General features: G+C 40.0%; 1 protein-coding gene and 1 long non-coding RNA gene across 2 annotated transcripts in view; one reads left to right on the top strand and one right to left on the bottom strand.

Annotated features, from left to right (window-relative positions):
* The window catches only part of LOC307030154 (protein kinase C-binding protein NELL1-like), a gene marked incomplete at its 5' end in the record, with an annotated part of 327739 nt that overhangs the window by 31178 nt on the left and 275998 nt on the right, over positions 1 to 20563 (top strand).
* Positions 14366 to 19114, bottom strand: LOC307030157. The gene is made up of 4 exons (XR_013805560.1): positions 18618 to 19114; positions 17593 to 17729; positions 16226 to 16513; positions 14366 to 15961 (listed from the first exon to the last, which is right to left on the bottom strand). It is a non-coding gene; the product is annotated as an uncharacterized lncRNA (long non-coding RNA).

Raw genomic sequence — 20563 nt, 5'->3', positions numbered from 1 at the left:
AATGCTCGCCTTGAAACCATAGACTGTATATATTAATGGATGTAGTGTCCGTGACATTACCCATAGGATTCTGCAGAGTTGCCGAGAAGCCCTTAGTAGGCGGAGTCGGCCACTAACGGCTTGACAACGACGTCGGAGTCTAATCCCGCCTGCTCCAAATAAGGGCAAAGAGGCGGAGCCGAGGCGGGACCTGCTGCCTCCGAACTGGAAGTGGACAGAGCTAGCTCAGGCTAAGAAGCTAAGCTAACATGAAATACATGCATACCAAGTTACTGCTAACAGTGTAGTTCCCCTATATAAACGTTACATTCATAATCAAATGAGACAATCTGCAAGAGAATTAGCTATATTTTGTTATTCTTAATGCTTGTCATTCATACGTTAAGAAAAGACGGACTCCACCGCCTGGACCTAACAGAGCCGCAGTGGGCTAGCTCCGGGACGCCGGCTGGAGCTAGCCCCCTGCGGCTCCGTTAGCTCCGGCGGCCACCACTGGGATAATTGGGTCCCCTATTAACATTTGCTCCCGTTTATCATTATGGGCGTCATAGCCATAGACTATAAAAGTCTTACCCAAGGCTGAATCATAAACTAAAATGTATGTGTATGTATAAAGGGTTACGTCCTTAGCTGGCTAATAAGTAACAAGCTAAGCTACCAAGCACACGAACACCTGTGAACAGGACATGTATAATATTATCATTTTAGACTTCTTGGAAGTTTGGTTAGTACATTCAAGCGCACAGCACAACATTTTAATTGTCTGGTATTTGTAACAATATTCCCTAAAAGGCACAATCACCACGAACACGGCTAAAGCTAAAGGGTCAAGTAACTATAACTAACTAACGTTGTAGCCTCTATGGTTGTAGCCTAGCAGAGTGGACAAGTTGCTGTTAGCTGAAAGTGAGGCATGTACATGGGCGCGGGAAGGGGGGTGCTGAGGGCGCTGCAGCACCCCCTAGCGGCAGGCAGGGGGTGCGGCGCTCCCCTGTCTGAATTATTATTTGACGGTTATTGCTGCTCCCGCTGTGCATAATCTGTGTAATATGTAGCCTATAAATTCCAAATTGTTGGTAAAATAATATTTTGGCCTAACCCGAATGTTTTTTCTGTAGCCCCGGACAATTCTACCTCAATAATATAATACATTAACCGTGCTTTACGTGAACCTCATCAAGACACTAGAAAGGACGGCAGGACTGTAATTTCCCGTATTCAGTGAATGCAACAGAGGCAAGACACCAGACCAATCAGAGAGTTGCATGGAAATAAAAGTGTGCTTGTGTCATTCAAGCTTGCGGCTCTGTGTGTGCGGAAATAGCGCATTTAGTGTGTGTGAGAGAGGGGGAGAGAGAGGGACCGGTGCCAGCAGCAGGGACCGTGTTGTTAGCATCTGGTTAGCTAGCTGCACCAACGGACATACGGAGCTGTTTGTTCCACAACAAGCTGGAGGAGAGCTCTCCTCTCAGACTGAGAGGCTCAGGTGAGCTAAAGGACTCTGAGTGTTTAGATAGTTAACTTTAGTCTAAGTTATCTCAGTGGGTCTCAAACGGTTTGGTCAAAAATTATTCAAAAGATTATTTCCGCGACACACCTTCATATGATCATTATAGTTATAAAAAAAAATAAGAGAATAAAGGAAAAACAGTTATGAAATATTATATGGCAGTAAAACAAAAATACAGTTTGAAAGGGGAGTGATTTGTAAAATATCCATAAAGAAAAAGAACATCTGATTACAGTTGTGTTTCATCTTGTTGTTGAGAGATGTATCCATAGATCTCTTAATGTTGCTCTCAAAGTGCACCAGATTGATGCTTTTAACTTCAATATTTAAAAAAAATCTTCCCGGGGGAGCATCCCCCCGGACCCCCCTAGAGGAGGTGAGGTCCGCTCCCCACTCGTAAAAAATAGCACTTTACCCCTGCCCAGAGTCCTGCACGGGTCTGATTTTCAAGACCCGCTCCCGCCCCGCACTCGCGACGTGCAATACCGAACCCGCCCCGCTACCCGCACATATTACCAATTAGTTCCGCAACCCGACCCGCCCCGTCGGCACAGGATCCGCAACCCGACCCGAATCCGCATATATATATGAGCAGTGAAAACGTGCAATTATTAACACACGCAGTTGCATATTTCTCTCAAAAAGCGTGGGATGTTGGTTATTCTCTCCATCTAGGAGGACACCAAAAGCCTCCCAGACGTTGGATTTCGCTCTTGAGGAAGTGTTGGAAAATGCTGTATTCTCCGCTAGAGAGCTTCACCTCAGCCATTCATTGATTATGCACGGTCCAGCGGGGGAGAGGTCTGAGGATTTAAACATTAAACTAAATTATTATTATTTAAATATATTTATTATGCAACACCCGCGACCCAACCCGCATCATCTTTGTTTTACCCAGAACCGAACCCGGAAAAAAGTGTTTGAAAAAAATACCACCCGCGAATCACCTTTTTTGCGGGTCACCCGTCGGGTACCCGACCCGATGCAGGACTCTGCCCCTGCCTATATGCCGTGAGCTGATTATTATCGAGCCTTCATTGTAACAGTCGCGGGTGTACTGTGTGTTTGCGTGTGGGGAGTTTTTTTGTGCGTGCTCTATAGTGCCCGTAATAGTGTTCACTGGAGTCCAGCACCTCAGCACCCCCACTCAAAATACCTTGCCGCGCCTCTGGGCATGTACATGTCCATCAAAGTGACCACGCCCTAATTTATGCAAAAGCTTTAAGGCTTAATATTAATTAAACAGATGAGTTGAGAAAAAATTCACCCCCGCAATCCATAGTCATGAAGGGGGGATCTAACTATACAGAGAATATGGTTATTTGAATCACGATGTAAACATGTTTAATTCTCCTCTAAAGTTGGGCATTTTAACATTGGGGTCTATGGAAATTGCTCCCTTCTGCAGACTGCTCCTACTGGCCACTAGATGAACTGCAGTTTTAGGCACTTCCGCATTGGCGTCCCGGCTCTTCCCCAGAGTTTGCCGCTTGCTTGAAACACAGTTCTCTCATAACTTCAGTGAAACTGCTCCAAACGCCCCAAAACTTCACAGGTTTGGTAACGATGCAGCCATCAACGCATCTAAGCGTATTATGGGGTGTCATCAAATGCCGTTGCCATGGCGACAGATCATTCACCATCAAGTTAGTTCAGAAGTTTGCAGTTCAAATATTCTGCTGCTTTTCCAAGCCTTTTTACTTTCTTTTCTTCTCTCATCACACATTCAAGCCCCCAGTGTTCATGTATCATTTCAATCTCAATTCTTCACTTTCTTCTTACACATTACATTTCAGCCTAGCAGTTTAGCGTCAGTTTTCTATTTGTCTTCACATACATATCTGTCAAAGAGCTTCACATATTGTTTATGGACACTGTTTTAAGATCACATCTAAAGCCTGCAAGATGTGGGTATGCTGAATTTCCAAGTCTGAGTCCTGGTGTGCAGCAAACACACAAATTCTTAACACATAAATAGGAAATAGTTACAGCTTTAATAATAACAGCGCATATTGCAGCTCCCAACAGAGTTCACTGCACAGAGGGAGGCTGTATTGCTGGCTGCTTTTTATCTCTTTATTCTATTTTTATGAGCTAGACAGCAGCTAAATGTGCTGCTTTGTGCTCTTATAAACAAGTTCAGAATAGTACGTCTGGAAAATAGTTGAAATCAACATTATCATACACTCCCTCTAAAGTCTGGCACATTATCATACACAGAAATGTCATCTACAATATGAAACGCTCGTCTTTAAATCCTCTGCTGCATGAATGGAGAACTGGCACAGTAACCTCGGAGCGAAGCAATTAAACTCTGTCTATTTATCGCTGCCTCAAACTGTTTGTGGAAGGTGCAAGAATGAGCCATCAGCACTTTCACTATCTCCATCAGTATCCTGATATAATTAGCCCTGCTTTGTCCTGCCGCGAGCCATTGTCATTGTTTTGATGATATCATAGTCACAGTATTATTGCATTGACTTTCACTCTGGTGGCTTTATAACCTTGATTGGAATTGGATTGGTCCTGTTTCGACTAATTAAAGCTAATAAGATGTCATTTTTTAATATAGTATGTAGAGTATATAATACTTTTGTTATTAACAAGCAACGTAAACTTTAACATGTTCTGCTTTCAGCTCATATCATCTGGCTGCCCGTCTTTCTAATAAAGCATATTTTTCCATGAAAGCAACTACTTTCTTTGAGATATCTTTTAAATACTGCAGCAAACAGCAAGTAATATGTGTCCCCTCCTTCAGACCCCTAAGATGACCACGGTAATTTCAGCCCTAATTATATTATTACATGTAGTACTGAGAAAGTACTTGGAATAATTTCCCTTGAGGTCACCCACTGTTTTATTTGATCAATATTTGTGAACCAGCTAACAAATCATTCAAGAGCTGTACAATTACAAATTTATTCTTAAATTTCAAAAAAAAAAAAAAAAAGGAATGTTCTCGATAACTTATCCTCACCCATTTTAAAACCAAAAAAACAGTTTCTCTGTTCTCTAGTGAAGATACTGAGGGAAAGTATAGGTTTAGGCAGCACTGGGATAATCTCCCACAGTTCAGGGTACTTCATGGATTAAATGTAAAAACCAACTGGTTACCAAGACAACACTGAAAGTATCATATTGCACGCTTATTTTAATCCACCGTAGCAGGAAATGCAGCTGTGGCAGCTCTAAGGCATTAGATGTCCCGTAAAACCTTTAAAATCACAATAAGCCTATATATAACATGCTGGAGCAAACACTGAGATATCGCTGTTGCCATGTGAACACCTTGCTAGACCAATCTGGAAGATTTACACGTTTTAAGTGCAGATGAAACTTCACATGCCTCTGGGGGCTGCAAAAGTTCTGCCACTGATGGGTGTTCCTAAACAGCTTCAAATACACTCACTTCTCCTCATTTCTTTCAAAGTGAGGTTGACTGGTATGGATTTGTTTGCCATGAGCTAACATTTGCTAGTTGTCAAACTAATGCAGAATCGTGCTCTTTGGTGTCCATGGAGCTCACTGTCTAAATGTGCTTAAACCGATATGTGTTTGTACGCATGTATGTTTCCATTGCTGTTTAAAATGGATGGGATCATGCAATTAACAGAATCCCAGAATACTTGTTTCCTTTATTTGTAAAGCAAAGTTGTTAATCCTTTCTGGTTATGGATCCGATCCAGTCCTCCATAAAACAAGTGATAGTAAAGGGTTTATTTTTGGCACATTTTATCACAAAACTTCATCCACATGTGTTTACAACTACTGCAAAGAAAAGGATAGATTATCAAGCCCCTTCAAACCTTTAGATTTTTCAGGAAGCAATGTTATTCCATAAGATTCAGGTCAATATCATGAGTTATTGCTTATAGCTTTCTCCTTTAGAATACATAGCATGTGTTCAGCTTGATTCATGGCAGTTGCAATGTACATGAACCGTTTTCACAGCAGAGGATAATATACATATGTTATATACATTGACATTTCTCAAAACCCTCCTGCTGCATAACCCACTTTCCAAACTGCCATTTACTTGCTAAAACATAGATAAATACACTACTTCTGTTTTAACTCTCATTTACAAAGCCCTCCAGAAGCTGCTTCCTGAATGCTTAGAGGAGAGAAAGACTATTTTGTGTTTGTGTGTGTTTAGCAAATCTCTGTATTTTGCCAATCTGTGTGTCTGAACTTCTTTCACCATGTGTGACCAAATACATTTTAAAAATCACACACTATAACTTTTACTTGGATATGCAGCAGCATGCTCACACTTAAGGCAGTTAAAGGAGCGCAGCACGGCAGCAGTACTAAGCTGAGGTGATCAAATAAAGAATAAAATGGATGTGTTTCATCTAACCTGATACTGATCTATTATAAGATTCCTGAATCGACAATGGTTCCAGATCCTTAGCTCCTGGTACAGCTGTGACCTGTAGACTGAGTTTCCAAGATGGCGCCTGTGTCGACTCTCCGCTCCCTCAGCTCTCTGCCTTTAGCGATCCTACTTTTGTTTTATGTATGTCAGAATGTCTCTGCTCTGCTCTGCTACGATCGCCAAGCCCTCCTCCACCTCAGACCCTCATTGGAGTGTATACTGCTGCCCAAACATACATCTGGCAACCATAACTCGTCATAACCCCCCCCTCTACTGTCGGATATTCCAAACTACCTGCGCCGGTTCCCCTGCATCCTGCCTCGCCGAAAGCGCTTTAGACGTCAGGGAAAGCTCCCGGACCGCGCGGCGCTCAACACGCACATCTTCGTCCGTTGAGACGCACTACACCTTCGGCCGGCCCGGAGCAAAAACTTTGCATGGCTTTGCTAAATGCTAGGTCGATAGCAAACAAAACATTCCTGCTAAATGACTTCTTCTCGTGATTTGGATTTTATGTTTCTGACGGAGACCTGGGTCCACGCTGGCGAGTATACATCGTTCTCTGAACTTCTTCCTCCTGACTGTACATTCTTCAGCTCCCCCCGTGCCACCGGCCATGGTGGGGGAATAGCATCAGTGTTTAGAGCTAGCCTCCAATGCCGATTGCTTCACCCTGTAACTAGCTATGCTAGCTTTGAGTTGCAGCTTTTTGAACTCCACCCGTCCTCGCCTATACTCTGCGCAATCGTGTATCGTCCGCCAAAGTGCAATAAGGATTTCATAAATGACTTTGCTGACTTTCTGTCCGGGATCATTGTGAAATATGATCGTGTTTTGATTTGCGGAGACTTCAATGTCCATTTTTTTTATCTCCTCGATTCATTCGTTCTCATTCAATCCGTAGCTGGCCCAACACACGAAAAAGGACACACTTTAGATTTAGTATTATCGTTTGGACTGTCTGTATCTGTGGATGAAATCCATGTAACAACGCGTATCTCAGACCATTTACCGGTTCTGTTTACAACCTCGATCCCTTCCGCAGGAGTCGAATCACGTGCTCCTGCGCGTCGTCTGCGTTAACCCCTTGACTGCCTCACAGTTTTCTGATGTTTTTAATGTTTCCCTGATCTGTAAATTAGATGTGAACTGTGGTTTTAATGCTGATGAGCTTATCTCCATGTTTGACTCGACATGTACACAAATTTGGGATTCTGTTGCTCCTTTTACGCACCAAAGTTCTCTCAGAGCCTTGGCTAAATGACTGTACTCGTGCCCTCAGACGCGCTTGCAGGCGCGCAGAGAGAAAATGGAAAAAGGATAAACTCCATGTCTCCTTAGAAATCCTTCGGGCTTGTCTTTCCGACTACCAGACGGCAGTCAAAGCAGCCAAAACAGAGCACATTTCTCTGTAAATCCCACAAAACAGCCATAAACCTCAGGTTCTTTTTAATGTCTTCAACTCGATCATTAATCCCTGTGATGCTTCTCCAATTGTGCCATCGACTACTCTCTGTGAAAAGTTCCTTACATTTTTTATCGAAAAAGTATCTGCTCTTAGGCTAGCCCACACTAGCGCTACCCCAGATCCTACTCCTTTCCTGTGCCCTGCTGTCCTCGACCACTTTGAGCCTGGGTTCAATCCTTACAAAACACAATGTCCCCTTCCATTATTATGCAGATGATGTACAAATCTATCTGCCTTTCAATTCCAATGCAAACTCTTTACAGATATTGATGGACTGCTTGACAGAGGTCAAATCCTGGCTGAGCCAAAATGTCCTCAACCTAAACGAGAGTAAGACTGAGGTCATCTCTCGTCAACTCTGGGCTCCCTCAAAAGAAACATCCTCCCCTCTGTCAAGAACCTTGGAGTGACCTTCGATAGCACTTTTAAATTTGATAAACAGGTCAGCAGCGTAGTTAAAACCTGCTTTTTTTAAATTTTATTTCTTTTTTTTTTTTTTTTAAATACGACTATTGGCTAAGACCAAGTCGTTTTTATCTTTTAAAGACTTGGAAAGGGTTATCAACGCCTTTGTAACCGAAAGGTTGGATTACTGCAACGGCCTTTATGTGGGTATAGACCAGGCCTCAATTTGACGACTGCAGCTAGTGCAGAACGACGCTGCACGTCTTCTTACCTGGCCACAAAAAGCGTGACCACATTACCCCAATTCTGGCGTCACTGCACTGGCTTCACTGCACTGGCTTCCTTTTAAACTCCTTTTATTTGTTTTTAAAGCACTAAATGAGCTGGCTCCGGCCTATATAGCTGAACTCCTCCAGCGCTACACCCCAGCCAGAGCCTTAAGACCAGGCTCAAAACCCTGGAACACTCTGCCCCTCCATATGAGGTCGGCCCAGACTTTAGGGGTTTTTAAAACAAAACTAAAGACTCACTTTTTCTCTCTGGCATTCTAGTCCGAGCAGAGTATGACTACGGACAATTCCCTGTGTTGGATTTTTATATTTGTTGTGGTAATTTATGGTCTTCTGTTCTTTGCGAATGTAGTAATGTGTTATTTATTATTTGCATGTACAGCACTTTGGTCTCGACCAAAAATCGTTTTAAAATGTGCTTTATAAATAAAACCTGATTTGATTTGGTACTTCTTCATGTATTCTTTTGTTTTGATTAAAATCATTGATTCAAGACTCTTTCTTTGCAGTTTAAAAAAATATTTAAAAAACCTGCAAAAGACCCTATAGAGCCGTATGTTTGCCTGTTTGCTACTCTTAAAACATGGTGGCGTAACATGGCAGAACCTTCTCAATATGTTGACATGAAGGGCTCATTCCAAGCCAACAGAAACACAACAATTATAAGTTACCCCTGATTAAACACAAAGGAAAAAAAAGTTATCAATGTCATTTTCCATTTCTGTCAACAAATCCCTCTAAATCCTACATACTGGCCATTTCAATAAAGCATTTGAGTGCTTCCTTCACCCCTGCCAGCGCTTTGTAGTCCGGAAACTTCGCATCTGCTGAAAAGACTTCACTCAGCAGGTTTACTTCCTTTGATGAGCTGCTGTCAACCATTTAGCTTCCAGTATTGTGGCTTTAGTCAGAACATTTGGGGTTTCTGCCTAGTTTGATAAGCAGTCTTGCACTTGTGTGTCATTTTCTTGGAAACCATTTGCAAGACAAATTATGCTGAACAAACTTGAATGTCCAGAGTCAAGCTGAGTGTATAAACAGAAGCTACATATGATGTTCTTCGTGGCTAAATATGAACTGTAATGCATCTGTAAATATGGCATAACTCAGTATCCTCTAATGTCAGCAAGCTACTCAGAAGCATTCATCATTCAATGATGATTCCATCAAGAAGTGGTTTCATTCTAAAATGTATTCATTTTCATTCAACATATTCTCTTTGAACTTAACTATCTTTTTCAAAACATCAGTAAGAACATTGCTTCCATTCTGGAACATAGTCATGAAACTGAATCAAACTGTGGATTTAATCAGAGCAAAAAAAAATAGACTTCAATGAGAGTCGGATGGATGATACATTTTGGCACAGTGACTAGTCTAATTTTAAAAAGTGTTGGACTCTTGGTTAGGTTGGAATCTGGAAAAATTGTGCATTTTACTGCTGAGTGCTTTTAGTGTGCAACATTTGTTGAGGTCAAAGTGTTTCTTGTTACTTGTTATGTGAAAGAAGGTCTGAGAGTTTATTGGCTGGTCAGAAACAACATAATTTGGCTGTTCTCAACATCTTGAATACTGCACTGTACCTGCTTGAAAGCTGTACCACTTGGCAATAGAAAACAGGAAAAGGTTGGATTTAAAAAATAAACGCTGACTGGATCACAAGGCAAGCCGTCATTTTGTTTTAGTCAGGGTTACCCCTAGATTCCACCGGGTCCGTCTGCGTCGTGTTACCGCAGCGTTACGGCTGCGACGCGGCGTTCGCAAAGATCGCGGCCACTCTAGTCAATGGGTGCTATTCCACCAGACGCGCCACGTTACGGCTCAGAAGCGTCCCAGAAGCGTCTCGGCGCTGGGCTCCGCTCAAAATAGGATTCAAGTCTATTTTTCGACGTGAGGTGTTGCAGAGGGCAGGCAAGACGCTCCGCTTCTGAAATGCTTCTGAAACGCGCCCGGTAGGGTATGACAACGGACCAAAACCGCGGCGCAGCCGTGACGCGACGCAGGCGGACCCGGTGGAATCTAGGGGTTAGAGGAGCAAGAGGCATAGCAAAACACAGTTAGATCACGCTGCTCTTCTTGACTGGAAGCTTTTCATGTCTTCCATTGGTGTCTCTGAGGCAAGACAGCGAGCTGAAAAGTGAGATGTGCTTTGATGGAAACAGGAGGTTTGTTCAGTCCTGTCTCCAAATGAATCTGGCTCTTCATTTACTCCTCAAGAAGCCAAAACTTATGAATACTTAAGAGGTATATGCCCATTCTAAAATTGATTTAAAATTCTAAACATTTGGGGTGTAACATGTGAGCGAATGTGAGCAGATGGAGCATATAAATGACATTCTTTATATTTTTTGTAACCACTGCAGCTCATCCCCTTCAACAAACGAGTAAATGGCATCTCTCTGTGGTGGTAGCATGTTTACATGTTAACAGGAGATTCCTCTGAGAACTCTGCTATCCTACTCCCCCAAAAGGCATCACAGGTCATGATTTGTAACATCTCATGGAAAATGATCCTATGCTGTGGACCTTAAGAATTTGATTTATTTTTAGGATGTTACACTGCAATAACAGTCTGAAATATGTATGGCCTATATAGTATTTGCCCTTGGAGATCTAAAGGAAAGTGACTAGGCAACATATTCAGTTAATCATGGATGTTAGCTTTTGGAAAATCACACCTCAACATCAAAGAGTAATTTTCTCAGTTCAGCTTTTAAAGTAAAAATACATTTTACTTGTTGAAACTATTGAATAAATTAATAGATGTTCAATTAATAAAACTAGAATAATTCAAAAATAATGATGAGTACAATTCCCAAGTAAAGGTCACTCAATGTTGTAATGATTTTTTCTTTTCATGTAGAACTTTATTTAATGCTGTCTATTGCTAAAACACTGTTAACTAATCCAAACAATAACTAAACTTTACATTTGTGAAAGATATAAAATGAGATTGTATGTACCTCCAGGGCCAAATTCAAACGTGTTAAGTTAAAAGAAGCAACACAAAGAGGTAGAAAACACCTATGAAATTATGACATTTAAAATGTTCTCTCAGCAACTGACTTTGATCTAAAATGTTCTAACGACTTCAAAAACATATATTCCTTGTACTGATCCCCACAAAAGTCAAACCATAATAATTTGTCTCATGTTTTCTAAATGAAAATTGGAAAAATAATGTTACAATGATCACACCAATTGCATCTCATATTGTAATGGCAATATTAGTCTTAATAATCACTATTAGATTTATTATTTTAAATCTTTGAGTCATATCTAACTGTTAAAGCAATAGAAAAAGGTTTTGCCGCCCACCCTCCCCCAGAACAAAAAACCTGCCTGAATGGATCCTAATAAAATATATCAACATAATTGTACTATGAGCAGGATATAGTACCTGTCAGCCTCAGACCAGCTGTATATTAATGCATAAGCTTTAACTTTACAATGCAAGATGACTTAGGGCTGCTAATGTGTCACAGTGACAGTACCTCCTGAGAAAGGAAACCGCGCAACACTACCTCACTCTCACACACCCAAGAGGGACGAAGGCCACAGAGATTTTTCAAGCTTGTGTTATGCTCAGCTCGCATCTCCATGCTTGAGAGGGGATAGCGTTTGTCACGACAACAGGGGAAACATCTGGAGCGCCATTTGTTTTAATAATTCATCGTTTCTGACTTCATAATCAACCCCAACACAGTCTGAGTCACTAAACCCGGTAGCTTCCTCTCCCGTGAGAATAATCTGTCTCTGACACATGTTGAGAGTACACATAGAGATATTGTTACACACGCAGCAGCTAGTTTGCATTTCCAGTCCCCTGTGTTTGATGAGTTGCCTCCTTTCTGGTTATACCTCTGTTTGATTTGATGCCCCTCTTGCTCAGATAAGAAAGGGAGGGAACTTTTTGAGTTGTTGTTCTTGCCATTTCCTTTTTTTTCTTTAAAAAGTGTGTTTGCTCACTGGCAGCAGTAGTTCTTACTGATATGCCTTATAATGTAATTTTTTGAAGTCAAATTTCAGACTTGATCAGAACACAAGTTGTATTATCGTATTGTATCGTAATTCAATTACTTTTTCAAGTATTATTTGTTAGCTACTTTTTAATTTATTTGTCTCTAGTCCTGATACCTATGGTTCTGCAGAAAAACCATCTCAATTACACATTTTTAGAAATGACTTGGTACAAAATAATTACTTTGGTTTTCGCAGCATCCTTTGATTAATCCATAATGAAGCATATTGTAAACAACATTGAATATTAATGTTTCTTTTCAATTTGTTTTGGGTTTTGTCTTTACGGTTGTCACATTGATCTGGGTGATCAATAAAGGAACATTTTGCTCATACAAGGAGATATCAAATTTAAAGTGGACCTATTATGCTATATTGGAAACATATATTGTAGGGCCATACCTATACAAAACATGTCTGTGAAGTTGTTTGCTTAAAATACCAAACAGATCAGCCATTGTACAGTAGCCATGCCTCATACTGCTCATACCCCTCTTTTGCAGCCCTGTCCTAACAGGCTGATTCTGCTTTAAATTGAACGGCTGCTGCTAGCCACGCCCCTTTGTAGCATCACGCGGCTTTCCCCTGCTAGAGAGAGATTCATACCGGGAAATCTCAGCTAAACGCTGCGGTGATTAAATCCCATGTTATGCTCCAAACCACTTCAAGCTTTATTTCTGAAACAATATGGAGCTCAAACCTTTCTCTATCGCAGGGTTTACCACAAGGACATTGCGTTACACATGTTCTCTCCAGTACAGCGTTAGCTCCATGGTTAGCTCTGAGTGTTAGCATGGTTGCTAATGTAAACACACAGCATATTACTCCCAAAACACGCCGCGCATTGTTTCTGATACAGCACATAGCTTGACATGTTCTTTCTTAAGTGTTTACCGCTAGCACAGTGCCATTATATGTATTATATTATATAACCACTTTGCTCTAAGCCTCCAGCAGCAGTGGCGAGCCGTCAGGGCCCTAGGATATTCTACCAAATAATTTTAAAACATTAAACAATATGTTATATTTTTCATTAATTTTACCAAAATAACTTTATTTTATTTTATTTAAAATAACATTTCCAAAGAAATAAATCCTTCGAATCTGCCTATTCAGTTTCTGTTGGAATATGAAGGGTTAAATGAAAAAAACTCCTTGAGCCGTCTCTACGAGTTACTGTGAAGATAGGAGCTGATTGGTGGTCCAGCTATGAATTCACAGAGGGCCAGCTATAGAGTGGCGAAGTCCCTCCCCTTCCGGCGGACCTCCATGGGACCTTATATCGGAAATGTAATGTATTGAAGTCAATAGGGAGAGAAAGATTATCTTTCGATCCCGTTTGAATTGTGCCACAAATTACACATATGATGTTTTTCAATTTAAAAGATAATTTTGCAAGTCAAATTTTTTTAAATGTGTTGTAAAACTGTGAAGTTACACATTTTTTTGTGTGAAGCGCTCAATGAACTACAACTCTGGTCGTGCACACGTCACCAACACCAAGATGGCCGTCACGTTGGTACATGCCACCTCTTTCTTTCAGAATGAGGCGAAAAGTATTAAAAGAGGTGAAAATCACTACAAGTCTGGGCATGTTGAGAGCTGTACATACGAAAAAGGGGAGTTAGTCGGTTCCGTAAGAGCCAGCATGCGGTACCGGCTTTACAAGGTTTCGGTGAGTAACACGAGTGTAATGTGTAACGTTAATGCCAGCTACACTTTAAAAAAAAAACTCGTAAAAAAACGGTCAAAGTACTGACAGCAGCGGCTGCCAAACAAAAACCCTTAAATTAAAGTAAAATACTTTAAGTGAAATAAAGTGAATAAGCCATTAATTTACGGGAATTGTCCATAAAGATTTTATAGGAAAACACTGTAATTTTACAGATTTATCTGCTCTATTTACAGTCAATAACCTTTAATAAAAGTACAGCACTAATACTTCTACGGGCAAATACTCTAATTTTACAGATTTAGCCTCTCTTTTTACAGTCAATAACCTTTAATAAAAGTACAGCGCTAAAACTTCTACGGGCAAAAAACGGTCAAATGACTGGCAGCAGCGGCTGCCAAACAAAAAACAAAAAATTAAAGTAAAAATACTTTAACTGAAATAAAGTGCAAAAGCAATTAGTATACAGAAATTGTCCTTAAAGATTTTAGAGGAAACTTTCCTCTCTTTTCAAAATCCATTGTCTTAAAATGTTACATTAAAATACCTGAAATAAAGTTCTGATGAGAAAAAGTTTTTTACATTTTTTTTTTTATTAGATTTATCAAACACTAAAATAAATACAAAACCTAAAGTTCTAAAGCTAGAATACTGTTATTTTACAGCTTTTTTCTAACATTTTCCAATCAAACAGGTTCAATAAAATGACATCACAAAATGTTCTGTCGGAAACAATTACTCTGAAAACTTAAAATATAAAAATAATTGTAGAATTATAGTACAACTAATGAATACAGCATTTAATATTTAAACATCATACTTATAAACAGTAGAAACAAAAAGTAAGTTGAATTTTTTAAGATTACTTTGAAACATTCTCAACTGAAAATAACAGAAATTGCAAAATGGCGACATATGTTCACATTGTCAATTTGAAGGAGCAGTGTGCAGGATTTAGTACGTCTAACAATGGGGATGTAGGTTCCAACTTAGGCTTGGGCAGTATGACGGTATTACGGTATACCAGGGTATTTCGAAATACCGTCGGTATGATTTTCAATACCGTGACGTCACAGACTGTGCGCCAAATCACAGATGCGTTTCATTCTATTACACTGACACGGAGTTTTGACAGGGACGACATTGGTTGTAATGCACAGCACGCGCCAGCAGAGGGCAGGGGAGGGCAGTCCGTCTTTCCCGCTCTCAGAGCTCAGCAAAGAGCTGAGCTGAGCAAGATGGCGGCAGCATTTGCCGGCACCGAACTCGGACAACTCGGACAACTAGTAAAAAAGAAAAATGCCTCTGCGCCTGTTTGGGACTATTTTGGGTTTACTCGTCGCCAGTGACTTCATCCAGCACAACGAGAGACAGAGGCACTTCTTTGGGAATGTTTAAGACGGGGTGAGTGAGTGTTAACATTTTTTAATCCTATGCAACTGGTTGATGGTTTTGTAGTCGAGGTCGGACGGTTTTAAAAACGAAAGCATTTACGTGCTAAACATTCACGCGAGTAATCCAATGAATCAAATGGAAATAAGGTTTTTAACACATGCACGGAATAATATTGCCAAACTAGTTAGTGAATATAGCAAACTTTATTCAATAACTCAAGTATTTACTCCCGGAAAATGTTTATGTATGATGATATATTGTTAACTTAGCTCACTATGGAAACAACGTCGGACATCTACAAATGCGTCCTGTATCCGATCTCAAAATGTGCCATTTGCACTATGTGTCATGTATGCAGCCCTTGTTTTGCACTTGCGCGCACGTCGCGGCACTTTGCGAGCGTCTACCGGCTCGGTCTGCATTTTACACCGAACATATAATATACCGTTCGAAACATCTATTTGCCGCCGAACGCCACCTCACTCAAGTCGACCCAAGTCATACCGTCAGTGGCGGCTGGTGGAAAATATTTTTGGTGGGGCTGTTGATATAGTGAGTAAAAAAATTCTTTTTTGGGAGAAATTACCCCTTAAATTGGGACTGATACCGTCATATACCGTATACCACGGTATGATGTCAGCAAGGTATGACGGTATGAAAAAAATGATGCCGCCCATGCCTAGTTCCAACCAATGGATAACTTGTTCACTCACCGTCCTATCCCAAGTTTGTAGGAGAATGTATATTGGCTGCAAAACACTTGAGGCCCAATCATGTTTCCTCTGTCCATTCTGCGCTACTGTAGACGTGGCAGTGCAACCTAGAGGAAAAAAAGATCAGAATCAGAAACAGGTTTATTGCCAGGTAGGTTCACACGTACGAGGAATTTGACTAGGTGTTGTTGTGCATACATACAAATAAAAAATTTAAAAAAAGTAGGAGGGAACTATATTAAGAACATTGTAATAAAAATATAGTAAGATAGAAATAAAATAAAGCAGTCATTTACATCGAAATAGAATGCAATAAATTATAGAATATAAAATATGCGCAGTAAGCTATATTTAAACATTGCATTATTTACCATCCTGTGATCCCCATTATGTAATGCATAGAGTCTGCGTTGTGGCTGAGGTAAGTGTCAGTAGGGGGGGGCGGGCCTTGTTGAGGTGGCGAAAGGTTTTGGTCCTGATGGAGAGAGGTCTTGGTCCTGATGGAGAGAGGTGTTGGTCCTGATGGAGAGAGGTTCTGGTCCTGATGGAGAGAGGTTTTGGTCCTGATGGAGCGCAGCCTCCAGCCAGAGGGTTGTGTTGAATGCAGAGCTGAAGTCAACAAACAGGATTCTGGCGTAGGTTCCTGCTGTGTCCAGGTGCTAGAGGAGGAAGTGATAACTATTAGTAAACCATAATGATGGATGTTATTATCAGCAGCTGCCAATAGATCCCCTAAATCTTGCATGATGGACCTTTGAAACACACACACACACACACACACACACACACACACACACACACACACACACACACACACACACACACACACACACACACACACACACACACACACACACACACACACACACACACACACACACACACACACACACACACACACACACACACACACACACACACACACACACACACACACACACACACACACACACACACACACACACACACACACACACACACACACACACACGAGAGCATCCCAAGGGCATTGATTATTTCATAAGTTTAGAAGGGGGGAACATAGTCTAACAACAGTTAGCCTTTGTTAATTTTACCTCGAGCCAAACTTGTGAGACTTGTTTCTGAAATCCCTTTCTCTTGAAGTGAATAAATAAAAAAACAAGACAATGGAGCTTACCCTAAAACTAACCACTGGATTGCTTGTCTAACATGACCTAGTCCATAAATGAGGTACGGGTGGGAACAATCAAACGCACCCTCCAGGCACTGCGTGTTAGCGAAGTACAACTGGGATTTCGAAGAGGAAGATATGCTTGGTCAATTCTTAATAAAAAAGAAAAACCAACAAATTGAGCACTTGAGTTTTCATTAGCAGCGCCTAGCTACAGCCGCGGAGCTTCGGTCAATACCACTGACAGTCTATTATCTTAAAATGGTACATATCGCTGAATCTATATTTTCATCTTCAGGTGATTAAATCTGCATAATGTCCCTGTACAATGACATTCGAGCATTTTGTAATCCAGTGAGGAAATTCAAGACCAGTAAATAAATATTGATGATTAAACAACACTAAATAACATGTTAGTGTTTTCTTCAAACTCAGACTCTGCTGGGCTGTACCTCAAAGACAAAACAATTGTCTGATGATCTTTGTTGAACAAGGTCTGATTGTCCTGTACAATGTGGGGTATTTGTAAATACTTTACTAAACCATATTCAATATTATGTTAGAAACAAGTTAGTTATTACTCACATATCAAAGTCTTTCCATCTGCAAGATGGAAGAATAGCTGGGTGCTGCCTGGAGAGACTGATGAGGGACACAGGCTGGCGTCAGCAGCTTTCCACACAAAGCCATCACATCTTCTCTTCCATAGTCCTCACTGTCCACTGGTCAAAAGAGTGAACATCACAGCTGTCATGTTAACCCTTTGTTACACAACATACAACCAACATGTGTCAAAAGTTACCCGAATTAGTTTTAATTGTAAATATCTTTGCAATAAATTACTTTAACCATTCAGAATTCCAATTAACCTGTTTTGGATCAACACCAATTCTAATTTTTATTTTTCCCTTTCTTACTTTTTGAAAAAAAATCATCATCATACACTTCTAAAGCACAACATGGGTCAAACATTACCAGTATTCGTTTGCTATGTTATTTCATACATGGCTGAGTGTTTCTTTACTATACATTCTCAAAAATAATTAATTTTAGCAGTGATTTGGACCAAGCATGTATGATGTAGTAATACAAAAAGTATTATAGTTCACACAGTGTGACATTAGCTAGTTATGTTAGCTTGTAATATATAGAGCAGAGCTAACTAGCAAGTTAGCCGAACGTTAGCGGTTAGCTGTTTATGCTATGCTAGCTGTTGGCTACTGAACATTAACAAACTAGATTCCGCTGTAAGAAAGCCGTGAAACTTTACATTAAATTTGGCGGCAACACTGTGACACCCCACTGCATGTTTATGTGTAATTCTCCCGTGTTGGAGACGAGAGGGTGGGGGGGGGCAGCACTGCAATAAATTGTAAGCTAACGTTAGCAGCCACATGTTAAGCTAGGTTTCCCAGGCGCAACATCTTGCAAGAAACAGCATCTCAGGGCTTTTTAACATTTAACAACCTATTAATTATGCATACCAACTTAACGGGAAGAAACTGAGCTAACTAGAAGAAGAAACGTAACAACGTAATAAAAAATAAAACATTCACAAACTAAGGATTATCTAAATACATGTTTCACTCCATTACAGTTGCAGGACTCACCAGATCTCAAGTTTTCTGTTCTTTGTTCACGTCCCGATGCTCATATTTAACGTGTAGATGTAAAACGATCCCAATATAATCCATAAACTCCTGCAGCAAACATACAGACAGACAGACAGCTGTAGCTCCAGCAAGAGGAGACCCGCTCAAACTAACGTGGATGTTTCAAATGTGAACGACAGGCGCGGACAGTTCTAATTGGCAGGTTTCTTCGATTACGTGTATATACACCAATCAGGAGTGTTTTGTGGACTCATTCCAAACATGCCTGACTTGCCTGCCGTGTTCTGGCTGAATTCTATTTCAAGTGCCGTAGCTCTGGCTGTCGGCCAGAATCCGAAAACCATACATTATACTGTAAAACTAAGGTTTATTACTGTATATTGACCAATGGAAAAAAAAACACAGCAACAGAACACATAAATAAAACAAGGATAACTGTGACTTATTGTTGAGTGAATAACAGTGTGTGTTTCAAACCTTGGTCCTCCCTGCAGAGATTTCTCCACTTTCTACGATTTTTCTTTTTTAATGATATTGTCAACTGTAGATGTTTACAATATAGTCAGTTAGGAATTGAAGGAAAACCTATTTATTTTCTTTTGTTTCAACATTGGATATTTTGTGTTTGTGGTGAATTCAATCGAATATTGAGAAAATTATTTATGTAAAAATCTTTTACTTACATTTTACGTTTTTTTTATTTGAGGCTTTTTTTTACAGTTTTATGTTTACCTTAAAATTGCAAAGAAATGTCTTAAAGTCTTATAATAGTAATAAACTTTTATATTATGGGTTACATATTTAATTACAGATAATACTTTTAATTTTATGAACATCTGCATGTATTTTCTGAAAGTGCAAAAATACTGTAAATATTATATAGTACATTTACTGTAAAAAAAAAGAGGAAATAAACGTTATTTGTTGTTATTGTCAAAATACTTAAAATAATGTTTTGAGTTGTTAATTTATAGTTAATATCTGTCATTTTACAGGATTTTAGAAGTTATTTAAAAAAACATGATAATTACTATACAAATGTACAGTTATTTCCTGTAAAATTATGATCTTTTTTTACAGTGTAGCTAACATTAGCTAACAAGGTACACTCTCGTGTTTTGTTTTAGTTGAGAACGAGCAAGAGGTACTATTACTGGTATGATAACAACCTGGTACAAAGCACACAGGCATCTTGTTAAAGTAAGTAAGTACAGTAAGTAAATGTATTTTTAGCTATCTGGAGGGAATACATCAGTTATGACAGCACTTACGCGACTCTGGGATTTGTAGTCCTTCTAGTTGCGTATTTTTCATAGTCTTATATTTCAACAGTTTTAAGACAAACTTTGAATTTTTTGACATGGAAATGATTTTTTAAGATTGACAAACAACATATGTGTAATTCATGGCACAATTTGAACGGGATCAAAAGATAAGTTTTCTCTCTCCTTTGACTTCAATGTATTATTTTTTCGGAATAAGGTCCCATAATGCGGAAGTAAGTGGGCGTGACTTCGCCACTCTATAGTAACTCAACGAGAGAGTAATGTCAAATGACAGTACAATTGACCAATCATATCTTCCCTCTAAATGGGTGGGTTTTATTATCGCAGACTTTATGACAAGTTCCGCCGCTGTGAAGCTTTTCTCCGGTTATGGCTAGAAAGGATCCGTCTAGTGTAAAACTCTCGCGAGAGTTTGCAAGTCACGTGGCTGAATGTTTACATTTGGCAGGCAGCCTTTCAGTTACGATCGTTAACATCAGTGGGCCACAGCAAATGATGGTGAGAAGCTAAACTATCTATTAATGATGTCAATGACAGGGAGTGTGATTGTTGAAGTAGGGTGTTAGCGGTCTTGCTGTTCAAAGAAGAATGACAACACTGTAGATCACCAACGCTACGGTTTATTTTTTATTCACAGGCAAGTCAACGTTGTCGCAG

This window comes from Notothenia rossii (genome assembly GCF_949606895.1).
Source record: "Notothenia rossii genome assembly, chromosome: 2".
Lineage (NCBI taxonomy): Eukaryota > Metazoa > Chordata > Actinopteri > Perciformes > Nototheniidae > Notothenia > Notothenia rossii.
The sequence above is the reverse complement of the archived record's forward strand: the minus strand, read 5'-3'. Positions and strand labels throughout refer to the sequence as shown.